At 37.0% G+C, this 20,185-nt stretch overlaps 1 long non-coding RNA gene across 1 annotated transcript in view; it reads left to right on the top strand.

Moving 5' to 3' along the window:
• Positions 1–20,185, top strand: part of LOC134666626 (uncharacterized) — a 298,176-nt gene that overhangs the window by 216,332 nt on the left and 61,659 nt on the right. The gene's annotated exons all lie outside the window — the stretch shown is intronic.

Raw genomic sequence — 20,185 nt, 5'->3', positions numbered from 1 at the left:
AACCAATTTCGTACTGTGCGATCGGTAGTAGTGTTTGGGCCAAAAGCAGTATTAATCTTATTTGCTGTTTCCCTCGAACTGGTTCCCAATTGGTGTTCGTATAAGTGAATCACTCGAAGATGTTGTTGGTCCATTTTTTCGATTTTAACTAAATCCCTGTAACAAGCTCGCGCTTATATACCCTACGTGAAAGATTCGAGAACATTCTACTATACACTAGATTTATTCTAGAATATTCCCGAGACTAAGTACTGAAAATATCAAGAAAATTTTGAAGTGGGAAAAAAATTATGCAACAACTTAATACAAATTACAAATAGGTTGTGTCAGGTTTTCGATTTAAGCCATAAAATGTCAGACCCTACAATGCACAAGAGAGTGTAAGTGAGCTGTAGGGGGCAGCACCTGCGAAATGGTTTGAAGTGCTAATTTTCCGTCTGTCCAGGTCACAAGGAGGCAGACGTTTGAACGCGTACGGTTCCTATAATATAGGTAATCAACTAATCATAGGTACTACAACATACATCTTTATATTGTCTAAGAAAAATACCTATACCTGATCCCTATGGAACACGTACCCGTAGTTGGAAATATGGATTAGCAATAGGTATTGCATTATATTTAAAAAAATTGTAATTCTTACATGCTCGTAGGGATTGGCCAAACTCGCTGAACGCTGAACTGTCCCGTCCGTGAATGACTATAGCGACGTTCTGTGATCCGTCGAGGAAATCCAGTTCATTGACGGCAGATTCTGTGTTAGCTAAATTAAGGTTTTCGGTGCCATTGACGACGAGCTCCCTGTCAATCAAATTTCTTTTATGGTTAATAGGAGAATGCCATCGGTTAAAGTTATGTTGTCTATAATCTGTAAAAGTATTTGTAACATTATTTTATGTATGGTCTTTATTAACAGTTTTTCTGCGAAAGATTCTGGGGGCCGACAAAAGCTAGACCTGAAGATAGACCTGGTGGCCGTACCTAATATTATTGGAGAGATAGGCTTCAGTGGCTCGATCACTTAGAGAGAATGGGAGGGGATCGTGCCGTGAAGACAGCGTACTTGGGACAACCAAATGGGAGACTCCCAATTGGACGTTCTGGGTACCGTTGGAAAGACGTAGTAGCTTACCATGAGGATACGTAGTATCTGTTGAGAGTTCCTAAGAAACGTGATTCAACTCTTTGATCCTGGCGTAGTGTCTCACTTTGACATCCTGATACTGAAATCATTAATATTATTCAGAAAATTACCTGAGACTTTAAGGAACATTTCAGGTGAGAAACTAATATTTTATTCCTGTAAAGTCGTTGTAATGATCTAAATTCTAATGATATTATGACAAACAATACATTTGATTATGACTTAAAACGTTATGTGAATCAAAGGGACACCGTTTTTATGAACATCAGTGGCTTGTGATAAAAAGACACATATAAATTCCATTATTTTAACTTACGAGATATAGCGAGTAGGATAAGTACACACTTGTCACTCAACATTTTGAACGAGATAAAAACAATGTTGTTGTGATTACTTACTTCAGTACTTTTATACAAAAGAAAAAAAAGATAATCTATGATAATCCGTTAATCGGTTGTTTCGATGAAATTTTCATTGATAAAATTTGATTATATCAAACAAAATAATGGGAAGCGGTCAACATCAATCGCAATAATAATTATGGGCCCGATTCGGATTTTGAACTATATATCTATTAGACATCACCAAGATACGATAACGATATGTTTAAGATCTAACCTGTCAAATTTGACATTTGCGCGATTCTGGAGATACTCTTGAACGATTTCCAGAGGATATGACTTAGAGATCCAATTCACATCTAATAGATATCTTAACTCTATCTAACGTAAAAGTGACATTGGTTGCCCGAATTGCTCTGCAAAAGAGAACTAGTTGATATCTAAACTATAACGTATCCAGAATGGATCTATTACGTGTCGTCTCTTGTGAATATCTTGAAGTTCGAATACGGCAGTATGATGACTGATTTGTCATGATCATAACATGCTTTGTATAAGTACCAATACTTGTCCACTTATTTGATTTTTGATTATGTTTTATGACATAGATTAATTATTTATCTTTACAATTATGAATCATTCCACCTTCAAAATAATTTGACATGTATCAAATTCAAAAATGTGGAATGATTTTATACAAAAAGTAGAAACCTACCTACCTACATACATATGAGTACCTACATAATACAGGGTGATTCAGGAGACGTGAGCAGAACACTGCGCATTTTGTAAATTATAAGCAAGTGTTTCGTATCAGTATTAGTGAGATTAACGTAAATTTTTTACTCGTGTTGAAAAAAAATAATTTATTTACGACATGCATGGTCACCCTAAAATTAGAATACTAAACTACCGATATTCTGTGTCAAATTTAATGTCATCACTGTCATCACGGTCTGGTTACTTTTGAAAACTCGTATCTCACTCAAGTTTGACAGTTTATTTTCTTCATAATCAAAATGGGAGAGGGCGCTGTACGGCCACTATTTACATCAGCTCCACGATAAATTTCGATTTAAAAATATTAAAGCTAGTGTTCTACAAAAAGAAGCTGTCAAGAAGATGGGTGCCATCACGGCGCACCCAGACTATAAATAGTGAAAGAATATATCCGGCTTTAAGTGTTCAATTGTGTAAAAAATCGGAACTTAACCTAAAAATAACGGACAGTGATATTTCAAACTTTAGTGCCTGTAAATAAGCGGTATTAATATAAGAAACAAATTGAACAGTGTATATTGACTAAAAACGTTTAAAAATTAGTGCCTACAGGAAAGTTGGTGCATAAATCTTACATTTAAACAAAAATAAATCGTCAACAATAACAATATCGCGTTTGTTCTGCTACTCACCACTAGATGGCGCAAAAATAAAAATCTAAACCTACCACAACTTCGATCCATTTTACTACTCGACGCTAGAGGGCACTGAAATTAATTTTGATTGACATAATATTACTCAAACATGGAAGAACTAAAAGCTTTGATACAAAACTTGCAAACGAAATTAGAAGATCAGACAAAGGAAATACGCGACGTGAAACAAAGCATTAACAACAATTTAGACGAAAAGTTTGGAATTTTAGAAACTAAATACACTAATTTGGAAAAAACAGTTAAAACTCAAGAGGAACGCTTACAGTTCTTCGAAAGAGCCATAAGAAAAAAGAATATATTATTTTTCGGAGTAGAGGAAACGGAAAAAAACTATTTTGCTCTACTAAATAAGATATTAAATATAATAAATACCAGCATGAAAGTAAATTGCACTAAAGATAACATTGAAGAGGTAAGACGCCTAGGAAAGAAAACCGGCAAAACGAGACCAGTAGTTGTTACTCTAAGCACAGTTACAATGAAAATTGAACTACTACAGAACAAAAAATCACTAAATGAAACAGATTACTACATCAAAGAAGACTTTCCTCCCGCGGTGCTAGAGGAGCGAAAAAGGCTAGCAGGACAACTTGAAGAAGAAAGGGAGAAGGGAAATAGAGCCTTTTTGAAATACAATAAATTAATAGTTATCCCGGCAACAAACGATCAGGAAGAAAACAAGTTAAAAAATCAATCATACAAAAAAAGAGCTCTCCCCGAATCACCTGAAAATAAAGAATCGACTTCGAAAGCCCCCCCCTCAAGCAATTTCCATAAAAAACAAAACCATAACCAGCAACACTCTACTGTACCCGTTTCAAAAAAGAAGAAAATAACCTCATTTTTCAACCCTGAAAGCACTTATGCTCCTGCCAATACATCCAGCCGCGAGAATTCTACGGCCGCAAGCGAAGATAACATATAGCAACCAATAAATGAGAGCCCCTCTCGTCTCCCACCCGAGCTGGTCCCTCTGGGAGTCACAGACCACAACCCTCCAAGCAAACTTACACATAAATATAAGCAAGAATCATTCTACGTCGGCACCTACAACGTTCGTTCTCTAGCATCATTTGAAAAGGAAATAGAATTATTAAATGCACTACAACATATAAAATATGATGTCATAGGACTCGCTGAAGTCCGAAGGCAAGGCTGCTGCATCGAAGAGCATGAAAACTACATCATCTGCTACAACGGGGAAAAACAAGGCGAAAATGGCGTAGGCTTCCTAATAAATAAAGAGCATAAACAAAATATCAAAAGTTTCAGAGCCCTATCTGAAAGAGTGGCGCTACTAGACATACAATTAGAGCATATAATACTATCCATCGTGCAAGTCTATGCTCCTACTTCAACTGCAAGTGACGACGATCTAGAAGCATTCTATTCTACCCTTGAGAAAGCTCTACAATTAAGTCACAAAAATATTATCATAATAGGCGATTTCAATGCCAAAATAGGGAATCCTGAAAAAAGTTAACAAATAATACTCGGTAAATATGGCCATGGAGACAGAAACCAAAGAGGCGAACGCCTAATCCAATTTGCCCTCGAAAATAAAATGTCTATAATGAATACTTTTTTTAAGAAAAAATCTAACCAAAAATGGACGTGGAGATCACCAGATGGCGTTACTAAAAATGAAATAGATTATACAGGGTGATTCCGGGGTCGTGGAGCAAGCGATCAAGGCATGATACACAAGCCCATACTGAACAACTTTTACTATGGGACCAACTCCGAAATCGCGAAAAAAAAATTGGTAGTTTCATACATTTCGGCCGATCACATTGGTAGTTTCATACATTTCGGCCGATCACTGTATTATGCCTTGATCGCTGGCTTTACTATGGGACCAAATCCGAAATCGCGAAAAAAAACTGGCCTTCCCATAGAACACGACAACATGTGATCGGCCGAAATGTATGAAACTACCAATTTTTTTTTTCGCGATTTCGGAGTTGGTCCCATAGTAAAAGTTGTTCAGTATGGGCTTGTGTATCATGCCTTGATCGCTTGCTCCACGACCCCGGAATCACCCTGTATACTTTCGAACTTCCCCAGACAATTTACAGACGTACATGTTATAAACAGAATATCTTTCCCATCAGATCACCGTCTAGTTAGAGCCGAAATACGTGTTATGAAAATAAAAAAAAAGCAGAAGATCATACTGTAACTTTACACACTATTTCAACAACGAAGAATACAAAAAATCATTCTTGAAGAAATTACAAGCAGGAAATAATTGTTTACCACTAAACAAAGAAACCCCTGTCCAAGTGTTTTATGACAATCTTGAAAACTATATTAAAAACGCTCTACATAACAACAACCATGAAAAATCAGAAAAATCAATTATAACTAACCATACGAAAGAACTTATTAAGAAACGACAAGAACTACAAAACATCAAACCTAAATCGCCAGAAATAAGACGAGAGCTTTCCAAGCTTTACAAAGCTACAAGTAAAAGCATTAGATCAGACTATCAGCGACATAGAAAAACAGTAATAGAGAAACACATAAAAAGTAAAGGAAGTCTAAAACGCGCGTATAAAGAGCTGTCTACTCATAAAACTTGGATACCAAATCTCAAAAGTAACTCAAAAACGGTTATATCCAGAACAGGTATTATCAATACTGCCACGGATTTCTATAAAAAACTTTATGACGACAAATCTAATAGAAGCGCTACCCAAGACAACTCTCCGATTACCATAGATAGCGACATCGAAGACTGGTCGGAGACCGAACTCATTAAGTTAATAAAAAATGTAAAAACTGAAAGGAGTGCGGGCCCGGACGGCATCCCAAACGACGCCATTAAACTAGGCGTCGATTACCTCGCTCGTCCAATCGCTCACCTATTTAACCTCATCAAGACCTCGGGCACCGTACCAAGACAATGGACTGAATCGAGCATAACCCTGCTCTACAAAAAAGGCAATCCTGACGACATTAGCAACTACAGACCGATCAGTTTACTGCCGTCACTGTATAAACTTTTTTCTTCTAGCATATGCTATAGAATCAATGCACAAATAGATATGAACCAGCCGATAGAGCAGGCGGGCTTTCGGAAAGGCTTTTCGATAAACGATCATATACATGTGGTAGAGCAAGTCATCGAGAAATATAGAGAATTTAAAAGGCCTCTATATCTTGCATTCATTGATTACAAAAAAGCCTTTGATACAATTAAACATAATGACATCTGGAAAGCTTTGCAGTTAAATAACGTCCACCCTATCTACATTAAAATTCTACAAAATGTATATACGAGAAGCATCAGTCGAGTGAAACTAGACAGGACTGGCCCAGCAATAAATATTAGAAGAGGAGTGAAACAAGGAGACCCAATCTCGCCCAAGCTTTTTATCGCTGTGCTCGAACTGGCCTTCAATCAGCTGAATTGGGACCGACATGGCATATTTGTCAACCACCGGCGCTTGACACACCTCCGCTTTGCAGACGATATTATTTTATTTGCAGAATCATGTCGCAAATTGGAATACATGATCAACGACCTAAACAAAGCAAGTCAAAACATAGGACTTGAGATGAACTTTGACAAGACCAAAGTTATGACAAACAGTTTAAAAACGCCCATCAAAGTCTGTCAAACCAACATAGAATATGTAGACTCATATATTTACCTTGGAAAAATGATATCTTTTGACCCAAACAGTGGCCCCGATGAAATCAAGCGTAGAATAAACTTATCATGGAAAAAGTTCTGGGCACTGAAAGAAATCTTTAAAAGCGATATGCCTTTATCAATTAAGAAAAAAGTTATGGACAGTTGTATCTTACCCTGCCTCACTTATAGCTCGCAAATATGACCCCTGACTAATAATAGCAAGCAGAGCATACGCTCATGTCAATCAGCCATGGAAAGGTCAGTACTAAAAATCAGAAGAATAGACAAGGTACGCAACGTGATAATTAAGGAAAAAACCAAATTCATAGACTTTTTAGTACAGGCACTGAAGCTAAAATGGAGATGGGCAGGCCATTTGGCAAGACTGCAGGATGGTCGTTGGACGAAAGCAGCTACGGTGTGGCCCGGACCCACAGGAAAGCGCGGCAGAGGCAAGCCGCGCACGCGCTGGTCAGACGACCTCACGGCGGTCGCTGGTCCAAACTGGATAACGACAGCTTCAGACAGAGAGCTCTGGAAAACCTTGGAGGAGGCCTATACCCTACAAAAAAGGGGTTCTCATACATTCTTTTAATCTTTTTATTTTGTAAATTATAATATTTGTTTTTGTGTTTTTGTGTGTGTGAGAAATTAAAGGCTTTTTTTTTTTTTTTTTTTAATCAAAATGCTGTCATTACGGTTAAAGAAGTTTTATGTTTATTAATTAGGTCTTGTAGGGTAACCATAATTATAGAGAGTTAAATTTGCCCTCAACAAAAAGTTAAAAATCGGAAAAACTATTAGTGTCGTTGTTTCACCTAAATACGACGGTCATCGATCAATTATCAGTTACTGAGTGTGCAGGATTAGTCCTGCTCACGTCTCATGAATCATCCTGTATATCGATTAGTAATATGGCAGACGAATAAGAGATGGTATTAATCTGTCGATATGGTAGAAGAAAAGTCACTTTTGACAATAGCAGATCATATCCGTAACAAATCCAGATCATATTCATAACCTTTAATACAAACAGAATACGCCTCCAGGTTTAATAAAAAAATTGCAGCGTCTCTGTCTCAGCACCTGCAGCGCAAGGTTCTTTCACCTAGTATAATTATTAATTTAAGTTAAAAATAAACCTGAATAAATTTTAATTGATACAGAATTTCATTTATTTCCTTTTCCTTCGACGTTTAAGTAAAACAATACAATATCAATCCTATTTTCTAACATTAGTGGTTTGGTAACTTGTACACGATATTTGTTGCAAGTACAGTCGCCATCTAATATATTGGAGCGGCCGAGGTGCTCAAAAATATCTTAACACGCACTTCAACTGTTTAACTGTAGAGGCGTGATCAGATATTTGTGAGCACCTTGGTCGCTCCGATATATCTGATGGCGACTGTACCTACTTCGAACCTACGTTTGCAATAGACCATGTACATCAAATTAACAACTTTTACTATTAAAAGTTTGCTTCACTTCACTTGTTAACGTTTAACTTGTTAGTTCCTATTGAACATGCTTTAACACATTGACATAGATATCTAGGGATTGGCTCTACGGACAATAATAATGAGGCATGACAGGGGCCAGTACAGCGGTGTGACACCGGTACAACGCGATTGGTTGATGAGTTCGCATCACGCGCGCAATTGGTTGATGAGTTGGCATCACGCGCGCTATTGGTCGCAACTAGTTGCGTTAGACTTCACGATTGGCTGGAATTCGTGAGTCACACCGCTAAATTCGTGAGTAAAACCGATATACGTTAATGCTTTAACATTATCGATGTCATTCCGGATTTACTTTTACTCCCCAGACATGAATGTTTTCTTTGATGTCGTATTCGGTACATCTTCAAATTAATTATGGTTTCGGAAAGGTCAAGTTCCTCCCACTTTAGGTCCACTCGGTGCTTTTATAATTAACACGTTCATGAGTAGGTACTTACAGCACAAAAGTTTGAGAAGCCCCCTTTTGATGTACTTTTACGTATTACTTTTACATCAAGTTATGTTTTACAGACTTTTCAAAGGAATCAGTGAATAAAATACAATATTTGGTAAGTATAATTTCTTTATTTACTGACTTTCGGGAGTACTAATAGGTACCTATTTATATTCTTAAAAAAAATTATTTAAATACTGAAGTAAGCAAAGGGGGATTCAGGAGGCTAGACATTGGTACAATATAAAAAGAGAAGGTAAAACATTATTTTTACGATAATATGTGTCTTTAAGCCACACAATCATGGTCTACATTAAGACGAAACAGGAGCTGAGTTTTAAATATTTTAGGTAAATATTTTAGGTCTCGCTAACGGAAGCGGCACCTAAAAGTAGTGCGATAAGGACAAGGCGAAGAATCCTGCGTAAAAATCTCAAAATTCGAGGTTTCGTACTCCTCTGTTTCCTCCTCCAAAACTTAACCAATCGTAACCAAATTTGGAAATCTAAATGATTATGAAATTATCTGTGTAGGACCGTTTTGATTTTTTGGCTAATTGATACCAGTTTTGAATGCCACGCCTCTCATTGCGGCCATTTTGGCCATTTTTGAAGGGCTCTAGCGCCTTAAAAAACAAAAATATCAATAAAAGCAAAACGGTCCGACACAGATATTGATAATATTAATCTGTGTTGAAAAAATCATTGCTCTAGCTTCAAAAACCACGGAGGAAAACGAGGAGTACGTTTGTATGGAGAAATGACCACTCCTGTTGGCTCTTAACTGTAAGATAGACTGCATCTGCATCTGTTAAAATAATATAAGTAATTTGCTTTTATCCGATTGTGATTGTGATATTGTGATATTGAAAAACATCGGCAAAATTGAATAAAAAACTGAATAGTGGCACAGCAATATCATCATTTATTTTAAATGTATAAGCCGTTTCGTGGAAAAGGATAAAAATTTAATAACCATTTTCGGATGCGTTAAAATGGGCTGTGGCTGGGAAATCTTACCTATGTACATATAAGAACAGAACTATCAATATGAAGAATCAAGAAATTATTTAGTCAGAATTAAATAATTACCAAAGAGGAGCATATCACTGTAATATGTAAATTCATTTGAGTGCAAACAAAATTTCAAAAATTCACAAATAGGACAATGGAGAAGTCGGCAATTTTGTAAGAATTAATGAATCATAGTCTCTCAGTACCTGTTTTTCTTTGAACTCGACCAAAATGTCGTACCTATTCGGTATTTTTTCGAGTTAATTATGGTTTCAACAAGGTCAGACCACAACGTTAAGGCCACTCCGCGTTTAAATTGTACATACTGTATAATTCAAAATATTAAGCAGGACTTATAGATCGAAACAGTAAGAAGGGCCCTTAGTAAAAAGTACCTATCCCACAACACCCATGGGTATTCAATACGCCATATATGATTTATTTGTCTTATGGCTTACAGTTCTCTAATTAAATTTTGGAATGGAAAGTGGAATCTGATATTAAAAAGCTACATCTTTGCGTTAATTTATTTATTCCCTTTTTTAGACATATGTACAGTTTTTAAGCATTGTAAGGGTACGTGTTGCCAGTGTTGACTCGATATAGGCCACTCCTGAAAAAAAAAGTAAAGTTTTAATTAAATATCAGTATACGCCAGTATAGTCACCGTACATACATGTTAGGTACTAACTGGATAGGTATTACTTTAACTTCAAATCTTCCCGAGGCAAAGGTGTAGGGTTGGAGCCGGTATAGCTTTATTTGACGTTCATAAGCGCATTGTAATATGCCTACTTGAATAAACTATTTTTTATCTTGATCTTATCTTTAACCTCCAGCAGCCCACCACACAAGAAAAATTGCCGGGCAAATTTTAATTATTAGTATGAGATAATAGAATTGATTTTACATTGTTTTAAAATCTAACAAAACAGCGCACAACTCTGTTCAATTTAGTTACTGCAATTTAATAAGCGTCAATGTTCCCATTATCACAGCTGGTGTCCCCGTGCAGCAATTCATCGCAGAGCCACCAGGTGTCTCCCAGTGTCCACGGTGGCAGCGAACAGCTGCCAGGCCCTGTTGTGGTGGCACGCGTTGTCGCTGTTTGAACAGCCAGGCTGCCATTCGGGTAGATGTCCAAGGTACCAACGGCATCACCGGTACCAAACGCTCTAGTTCCGGATATATCTGTGTGGATTACTTCGACGTAGTCTGCATCACTCGCCCTGAGGCGCTGGGAAGTAGCGGCCCAAAGGACACCAGCGGGGTCCAATGCTGCAACAATTAGTTAGACTCTTTGTAACAAAATTATCGAAAAGGAAATTCAAATATGTATTTAAGTAAGTGAAAGTAGGCACATTAAAAATAAACTCGTTGTTTCGGACATTGTTTCCGAAGTCACTGTAGACGCTGCTCTCTCGCCCGTGCACTACAATGGCCACGTTTGTGTTGGTATCTAGACCGACACTGGTCGCTCCTATATCAGATTTTTCTTCTTCTACCATGTCCGTGCCAGTCACCATATGTGCCCTGTTATGTAATTATTAAAAATGTATAATTGTCCTATATTGCTGTTTAAGATTAAAGTGTACGAACGCCCCGAAACTGCCTTTCTAATAATACTATACGTATAACAAAAACAAACATAGGCCCCATTTTCCTCTCTGGATACAATTAACATTATTGAACTTATTTTGATACAGTTTGATATGTATCAACCACAGCCACATGATTTTATTCGATTTTTTTATTATTAAAGGAGTTAGGAGCATCTAAATATTTGTATGAAATTAGGTAGTTTTTCTCTCCTTAATTTTATAATAAACAAAAAATACGAAATAAATGTTAGTAAATGAAAACAAGTCACTATGTCAAAGAACGTAAATTTTCACAAATCCGTGACCCGCCTTCATTGCTCAATTGTTAATTTTATAAAGCAAATACAATGTTGGAGCGATAATTTCGACAACATTCTTGAGAATTGTTTAGGTACCTACTGCCGTATTCGAACTTCAAGATAATCACAAGAGACGACATGTACTAGATCCATTCTAGATACGTTATAGTTTAGATATCAACTAGTTCTCTTTTGCAGCGCAATTCGGGCAACCAATGACACTTTTACGTTAGATAGCGTAAGATATCTATTAGATGTGAATTGGATCTCTAAGTCATATCCTGAGGAAATCGTTCAAGAGTATCTCCAGAATCGCGTAAATGTCAAATTTGACAGGTTAGATCTTAAACATATCGTTATTGTATCTTGGTGATGTCTAAAAGATGTCTAATACATGTCTATTTCAAAATCCGAATCGGGCCCTTAGTCTCGTTTTAGTGGAAATTTATGTTTTTCGTTATTTGGCGTACAGTCAGCTGCATTTGTTAGTTTGCAGCGGAGGTCAACTATCTCTGCAGATGACAGTACTTGGACTGACAGTAAAATGATGGTGAATATATTGCATATCTATCACTTTTACTCACCACGACGTTTGGAAGTATCTGACATTGGTTATGCGTGGAGTTCTGGAACCCAGTGCTGTTTCTACTACTGATGCGCCATCGCATACTGAAACTGAAATAACACTCTCATAAGAGTCTACTTTGTCGCATGTATGATTCAAGGGATGATATGATGATGAGGTTGCTAGACCGGGCCGGGGCCGGAGCTTCCGGCGCTTCGTTTTCTATGGAAAGCACTACGTGATCACCGATCAGCCGTCATAGAAGATTGTCGGAAGCTTCGGCCCGGGCACAGCCCGGTCTAGCATGAGTCATCCTTTACGCAATACTATTAAGTATAAACTATTATTCTCCCCTCATTTAAGCCGAGAATAGTTATTTACGATACAAGTGCGGAAAACAAGAAATTTGAAACGAGTGGCGATAAATTAAAACACGACCGAAGGGAGTGTTTTAAATCGAAACGAGTTGCGAATTACCTATTCGCACGTGTATCGTACAACGTTTTACACTTCGAGCAACACGGAAGGGAGGCGGCATTCGCACTATTTCCCCTCTGCCGAGGTACAAGATTAGCGCGTCAATATAATCTACCGCGGGTAATAAAACTAGTTGCACTTGGATTTTTCACTAGACCGAGTCCAGACGCGCGCGTGAACACTGCTGCACAAAAATGCCTGTTTGCTCGGTTTTTTGTTATAAAAAGAGGTCGGGGACGTCAAATTTACAAAAAGAAAGTGTTACATTTCACATGTAATATTTTTTTTACATATCATACGTTTAATTACATTTAAATACAATTATTATATTTTAGTCTCAAGTAATTGTTGGATTTATCGATTTTGCTCGCTCAGTACAAATTGCGGATCGGTCGAGCGACAAATCCGACTTCTCATCTCTCAGAATACAATGACATACTTCAACGGAAATGTGTTAGTGTGCGTGTTGTGACACTAGTCACTCGTCCGTACACAAAAAGAGATCGAGGTTTGCAAGATTTGTCTTTGACGTGTGTCATTTTGTATGTATTTGTGTCGTCATTACAGAGGGCCTACCGCGAACCACGTTCGACGTGTTGCCTCCCTGTCACACTTACGTATGAATTTACAAGTGCCATAGAGAGGCAACACGTCGAACGTGGTTCGCGGTAGGGCCTCTGATTGGATTTTGTATGTAAGTGTGTGAGAAGTGCCACTGTGTGCACCTTCCCCCCGCGAAAAATGGCAGAAAGATTTGTACGGTGAGATATCGCTTGGGCCCCTCCCTTCTGACGTGTCGGAAGCCGGTGTTGCTCGAAGGTTTTACAGTACATATGGCCCTTTAAACTTTTGACATTGTACGAAAAGTGCTATTTTACGCACTAGTGCGGGAAAATAGGACCATATGTACTGTAAATATCGACGGTGGAAAGGAGAAACCCCTTAAGCGACATTTTGAATGTAAGTAGTTATATATACCGTTGGAATCAGCTTTTTTTTCTGCGTCTTTTAAGCCGGGTTACGTAGCGATCTGATGGCTTTGATGTCGGTTAAGTTAGGTTATTAATAGTGGACACATTTAAAAACCCCCCCTTTATGCGACACATAGTTTGATTTAATTTCGAACTACGTCACTTAAACTACACACAAATTTATACTTGATCGCTTAAAGTGATTTTAAATATTGCTTGAATTTGTAGTGATGGCGTTAAAGTATTTATTACAAATACTGAATATATAAGGTTAGGCGCTTAATCGTGTCTTTTGGTATTATGAATAACAAAATGCTGTCGGTTAATTGGTTGTCACAAAATTTATGACAGAATTTGCTCCTTTAAGCGACACGTTGAATTTTAGCATTTATGTCGCTTAATGTATTTGTTAAAACTTGCTTTAGTCGTTTAAGTGAAAGATCTAAAAGGTATCCTGGGGCTTAAATTATCGGTTTTACCTGTCAATCGTCGCATCAGTGTACCAATTTTAGTGTAATATACCTGTAAATGGCGGTTTTATGAACACGAATTAACCAGTCGGTCACTTCAGTCGGCAGCGAACATCGCGGGGAGGCGGTTGTCTCGCTGTTTGCCGTCACAGACAGCTAGGTATGTACGATATTTTGTGAGTTTGTTGTTAATTTATAAGTGTTTATTTATTGTAATTAATTATTATTCATAAACGATTATTAAACCTATATTAGTTAATTTATGTTTTGTCTTTTTCTAGCAATGACAAATGTCGAAGTGACAGATAGGAACAAAACATAAATTAGCTAATACAGGTTTGATAGACGTTTATGAATAAGCAGGTTAATGTTTAATATTTAGGATTATGTATGCCATTACTAGTATTATAATTAGTGTTTAATAAATTACTAACACTAAGTTTTTCAAACACAAGAGTGATTAAAGAAAGTACAAACTTGCAATTTAAATAAACAATAGCTATCGTTTTTTTTGTTTTATTTACTTATTCATGTTTACCCTGTACATTCCTGTTTTTTCCGGTTTTAGGTTACAAGGTACCCGTTTAAGATGACATAATTATCAATAATTGTGTTTATATTGGATTTAAAATAATTATATTAGTTGCATAGGTAACACAATTCTGGACCACAAAATCTCTTTAATAATAATGAGAAAACGTTGTCCTCACTATAGTTGCTTAAAGTAATATTCCAGTAATACGTATGATACAAAAGGTCGTTTCATTGTTTTTTTCTAGTATCTGCCTAAAAATTGTAATGTCGCTTAAAGGGTTTCTCTGGTTTTATCTTAAGGTCACTTTAAATTAAACGACATTTATATCAGACGATTCTATGATTTTTTTCAGTAACGTTACTACTAATTATTAGGTATTACAATTTAATAAAATACGTTCATAGAACTGAAGTCTTTAAAACAACTAGAAAAAAAGTTACGATTTTTTTTTTGAAAATCTATACTTTTAAACGCTCTCCTGTAAAGTTAGCAAAATGTCGCTTAAGGGGTTTCTCCTTTCCATCGTCGATATTATTTTGGGGTGTTTACAGACAGGCCTAAAGCACACTTACAAATGCATGCAGCTACAAATACCAAATGTATTCGCCACATACTTAGAAACTTCACTATTCACCAACTAACGCAACATGGCTCAACAAGTCTCTTCTTCGACCTAGCGTTTTCCCGGCCTAGCGCCAGGGTCCGCTTTCCTGCTCAGTCTTCTCCACTTCGCCCGGTCTTCGGCATCCTCGGGTGTGAGATTGTTCTCTCCCATGTCCGCTGTCACGACGTCCAGCCAGCGCTTCTTAGGCCTACCGCGTGATCTAGGGCCTTGGACAGTAAGATTGAGGCATCTATTTCCGATGTAGTCTACCGGTCTGCGGCGTATATGGCCATACCATCGGAGGCGACTTTCCTGCAGCTTCTCCGCTACGTCACGGAATCCGAGGCTGCCACGGATGTGTTCGTTACGTATGTGATCTAGTCGCGTAACGCCACACATCCATCGCAACATCTTCATCTCCGTGACGTGAAGCTGCTGGACATGCCTTCTGGGGACAGGCCAGGTCTCGCTACCATATAGTAGGACCGGTCGGATGATGCTCTTGTACAAAGGCCCTTTAGCTTCACCGGTATCCTGGAAATGGCTCAACAAGTCTATTTAATGAAAATGATAAAGGGATAATAATATAAACTTATCTGTCTTCAATCTAATAATTGTTTTGATCCTTAATAATTATTGCTTTTATCATTAAGAGATACGGGGAAGTCACCTGCATATTAGCCTACTTTCTCTATGAGTATATCGATAAGATTATTACATATATAGTCTGTATCTTTAGGTATTTAAATAAAAGTAAACAAACAATTTGTACATTTTCAGGTAGTTAGTTATAACATCTATTGGTTAACCGACCAAATACAAATCCACCTGGAACATTTGCTGGGCGATCTGACTTGAACCTACATTATTTGATCATCTACCCTCACTGGCTCAATGAGAAATTCCTAAAGATGCATGTCCTAATGTACACTTAATCGAACGATCTCATTTTCGAAAATCAATATTCCTTTGTACAAAATACCTAAGGACAATACTTTGAAAGTCAATACATATGTGTATATGACCATTGGCCGCCTATTTTCGACAGAGGGGATGCCTGTTAACGGCTACTCCGCCAAGCTTACGCGATTACGTTATTAGTGAGAGAGATCTATACAACTAATCTACAAATCAAATTTATTTTTATTAAATATTTTTATCTGTGCCCTCCAATGGCCGAGGTCAGCCAAGCCAAGGTTCGAGTATTTATCTTGTTCACAGCGTATCCACGCCGCCCAAATCAAATACTTGGAATAGATTCCAGAAGTTCATCAATCGTTATAAGGGTAGGTACACTAATTAATGTAATGGAGAACAAATAACTGCGGGGCGCGGAGCAGACGCCCGATATTTGTGCCGTTTTAGGGATGTAATTAATAACTTTACCCACCATTGGAAGCCTGGCTACCTAGAAATGGCCAAAGAATAGATGTTACGCAAAAAGGCCAAAACATTTATTATTATTCTGTAACAATTCAACGTTGACGTCTAATTGGTGATAAGTGCGGCGAAAACACAAATTGTTGTACAACTACCTAGGAGTTGTCACGTGGAATACACCAATATCAATCTGCATAACAAAGCTCTTGAAGAAGAGTGTCGCGCTTCACTTACTTAGGAAGCCAACACCTCAATAACAATATTGACAATACCTAGCGTCGGAAAAGCCACCACGCATAGCCACTCTGCTGCTGCATTTTGCAAGCTCAGCAACCGTGTTTGGAGTTCGCACGATTTGAAGTTGTCCACTAAAATTATGGTAATTACCTATTCTTCTCCCATTTCAATAATTTAAACAATCACTTTAATAAATCAAAAGAAACTTAATGGTCGGAATAAATGTTATCAACAAAACAACAAAAAAACAAACAAAGAAAAAGTCAGTCTATCAAACAAAAAGATGTTTTTGCACCGTCTACAACATATCTGCTTTGCCAAAGGTTGACTGGTAGAGAATGCCTAATGGCATGAAGTTCGCCTCTTGTATTTCTATGTATAATAAAGATTAAATAAATAAATAAATAAATATTTATATTATATTAAATGCTAATGTTCAATCTGGTGTTAATGGTTCTTTGCCTCAGGTTGTAATTAAAATTTCTCTGGTGCTCTGTAAACATATCGTTTTAGCATTAATTTATTTTGAAATCCCATCGCCACCGAGCGACACCAACGCGGGGAGATTATATCCACTTGATTTGAAATTAAATCTGAAGTACTTACTGGTAACAGCTTAGTTTAAGTTGACTAAAGTGTCTATTCTTTAGCACCCACTTGACTAAACAGGAAGCCCTGATATGAAAAAGAAAACACTGGCTAAGTACGAGTGGAATTCAACAATAAAGGGATCCTAAAGTGGTCAACTAATGATTGTGAAAAACTCAATTATTCTTAAGTCAATTTAGGGGCAGATCAATCAGGGCGATCTGAGAATTTGATATCAATTTCAACTTGATACCTACACGCGTCTTGAGTCTTGAGAAAGCAGACCAATAGCGATTCTATTTTTCGTTTTGAGCAGTTTTGAGAAATCCTAAAAATATACGAAAATTATTAATATGCCGTTAATAAGGCTGAAGTTTATAGGCATGGTAAACTGGTTTAAATATTGTTATTTTTGTCACGTTGTTTTTTTCTAAAAAGCACCAATTTCTAAAAAATATCTTCTATCACTCTGAAATGCTTTATTTATGCTTTAATGCTTTATCTACTATAGCAGCATACTAGAACAACATCAAATACTAGATATATTATTGAAACGATATGAATTCTTCAAACAAAAACGTCACTTTTGACACTTTTTTGACACTGACATATCCAATCCATATCGTTTCAATGTCTGGTATTTGACGTATCTCATTGTTCGAATACGGCTGTAGGTCTGGCGTTGTCACCCGAGGCGACCTGCGCCAGTAAAGTTAATTAGACTAATGAAAGCTTGAGTTGTAGTCGCATTATCGCTGTGCTCGCGGCTTCTAATTATTTTGTAATGCAATAGCGTCAACAACGTCCATTTTTCCTCAATTACTCCAACCGTATCATTTGACTGCCGTTTAGCCCCTGGATTTTAAAATACTCTATGGGCCCGATTCGGATTTTGAAATAGACATATATTAGATATCTTTTAGACATCACCAAGATACGATAACGATATGCTTAAGATCTAACCTGTCAAATTTGTCATTTGCGCGATTCTGGAGATACTCCTGAACGATTTTCTCAGGATATGACTTAGAGATCCAATTCACATCTAATAGATATCTTACGCTATCTCAACGTAAAAGTGACATTGGTTGCCCGAATTGCGCTGCAAAAGAGAACTAGTTGATATCTAAACTATAACGTATCTAGAATAGATGTGTCGTCTTTTGTGAATATCTTGAAGTTCGAATACGGCAGTAAAACTTTTAAAACTTTTGAGTTTAGATATGAATTCTAAGTTTTTAGTTATTAATTTTAGGTATTAATTTTATTATAAAGTAGTTTTATATAAGTGTTTTAGATTGTTTGTTTGTTGACCAATAAATTGAAGTATTGATATATATTTTTTTAATAAATTCTGTTGGATTATCGAAAGAAGGTTACCTAACCGAGTCGGTTTATAACTCTCATATCAACTTATTATCTTGATACCATAAACCGGGGTGAAAAGACACGATTTTCAACTTCAATGACGATTTTCGCCTATAATCCAAATTATAAAAGTAAACATTTTGACATCATTTTTTGAGTCTTGGTTAGTTCTTCAATTTTGTATTTATGTAATCAATTTTGACCCAATTCAGTGAAAATCAAAGAAAACTACCTGTTTTCTCCATATCCTTAAAACGGGGTAGATAGACATAAGCTATACCTAATGCTAGTATAGCCTAGTTAAGGGCTATTAAAGCAAAATGAAAGAGTTTTGTCCGGAAAATGGTATGGTGTGTTCCGCCTTATGCATAACCATACAAAACCCTTTTATAAGGGATAGCAGGCCAGTCCATATCGCTCTAGTACCTAAGTTGAATGTAACCCCGGTTTGATGTTCAAACCCTCTCATGAATACTATTAGGTAGTGAGGTATGCATTGAATTGGACGACCGTAATACATAATTGGAAGTTGCATCACAATAGAAACTGTACTCAAAGGACAACACATTTCGCTCTTTGTAGCTTTGATATTCTGTGTCGACTCTATGGATACACAAAATAATGAAAGTAGGAACTGGAGCCTTAACATTGCAGCAGGAATGCTGCTGCAGTCGACATTTGAATGATTCCTTAATAGGTAAAGGCCGATCAATGTGATTTCAAAATTGACATTTCGTTCAAAATTATTTAGCTGCCTAGATCATCCATTGCATGGATATACCTACATCAATAGAGTAAATGTCATAAATCTGGAGCCCGTTTCTCAAAAGCTTGTAACTTGCAGTGTATCTTGTAATACAAGTGGAAATACCTTTCTAACAAAAGCTGTCAAAAAGTGACATCTGTTTGAATTTATTACAAGTTACAATACAAGCTTTTGAGAAACGTGCCCCTGCTGCATACTGTTGTCTACACACTATGTACCTATATTTAAAACACGATCATTTTTTAACCATCAAGATAATAATTAGCACCAAACATGTTTTACATTGTTACAATATCTAGAAACTAGTTTTAACTAAAATTAAAATGGAATATTTAGTAAAAACAAGTGAAAAAACCGGCCAAGTTTGACTTTTTACACTTTGGGTACGGATATCTTTGAGAAATCACTGAAAATCCCAGTTAAAACTAGTTTTAACTAGTGAAAACGCGTTTATACTAAGGCGATACGGAAAACTAGTTTTAACGTGTAGTCACTAAACCGGGTGTTTATGGAGACATTACAATAAAACTGTAACCATTTCTACTTCCTAAATACATGACTTCAGTTCCGCCTGAAGCATGCACAATTGCACACTACAGCATAATTACACACAAGCGATGCTCGTGCTTACGTACCTAGATAGCTGGAAGCTCGTACTCATAAGTCATTAGTTAGTCGGCCCACGTTTTAACGAGGTCCTTAGGAAGGGAAAGTGGGCGCGGTAAATAACGCCACCTGAGCTCGCATGTACCTCCCGAGGCGAAAACGTTTGGCTGTAGGAGAGTCTA

The sequence above is a fragment of the Cydia fagiglandana genome, chromosome 8, assembly GCF_963556715.1.
Source record: "Cydia fagiglandana chromosome 8, ilCydFagi1.1, whole genome shotgun sequence".
NCBI classification, from domain to species: Eukaryota; Metazoa; Arthropoda; class Insecta; order Lepidoptera; family Tortricidae; genus Cydia; species Cydia fagiglandana.
This window is presented reverse-complemented; position numbering and strand designations above follow the sequence as displayed.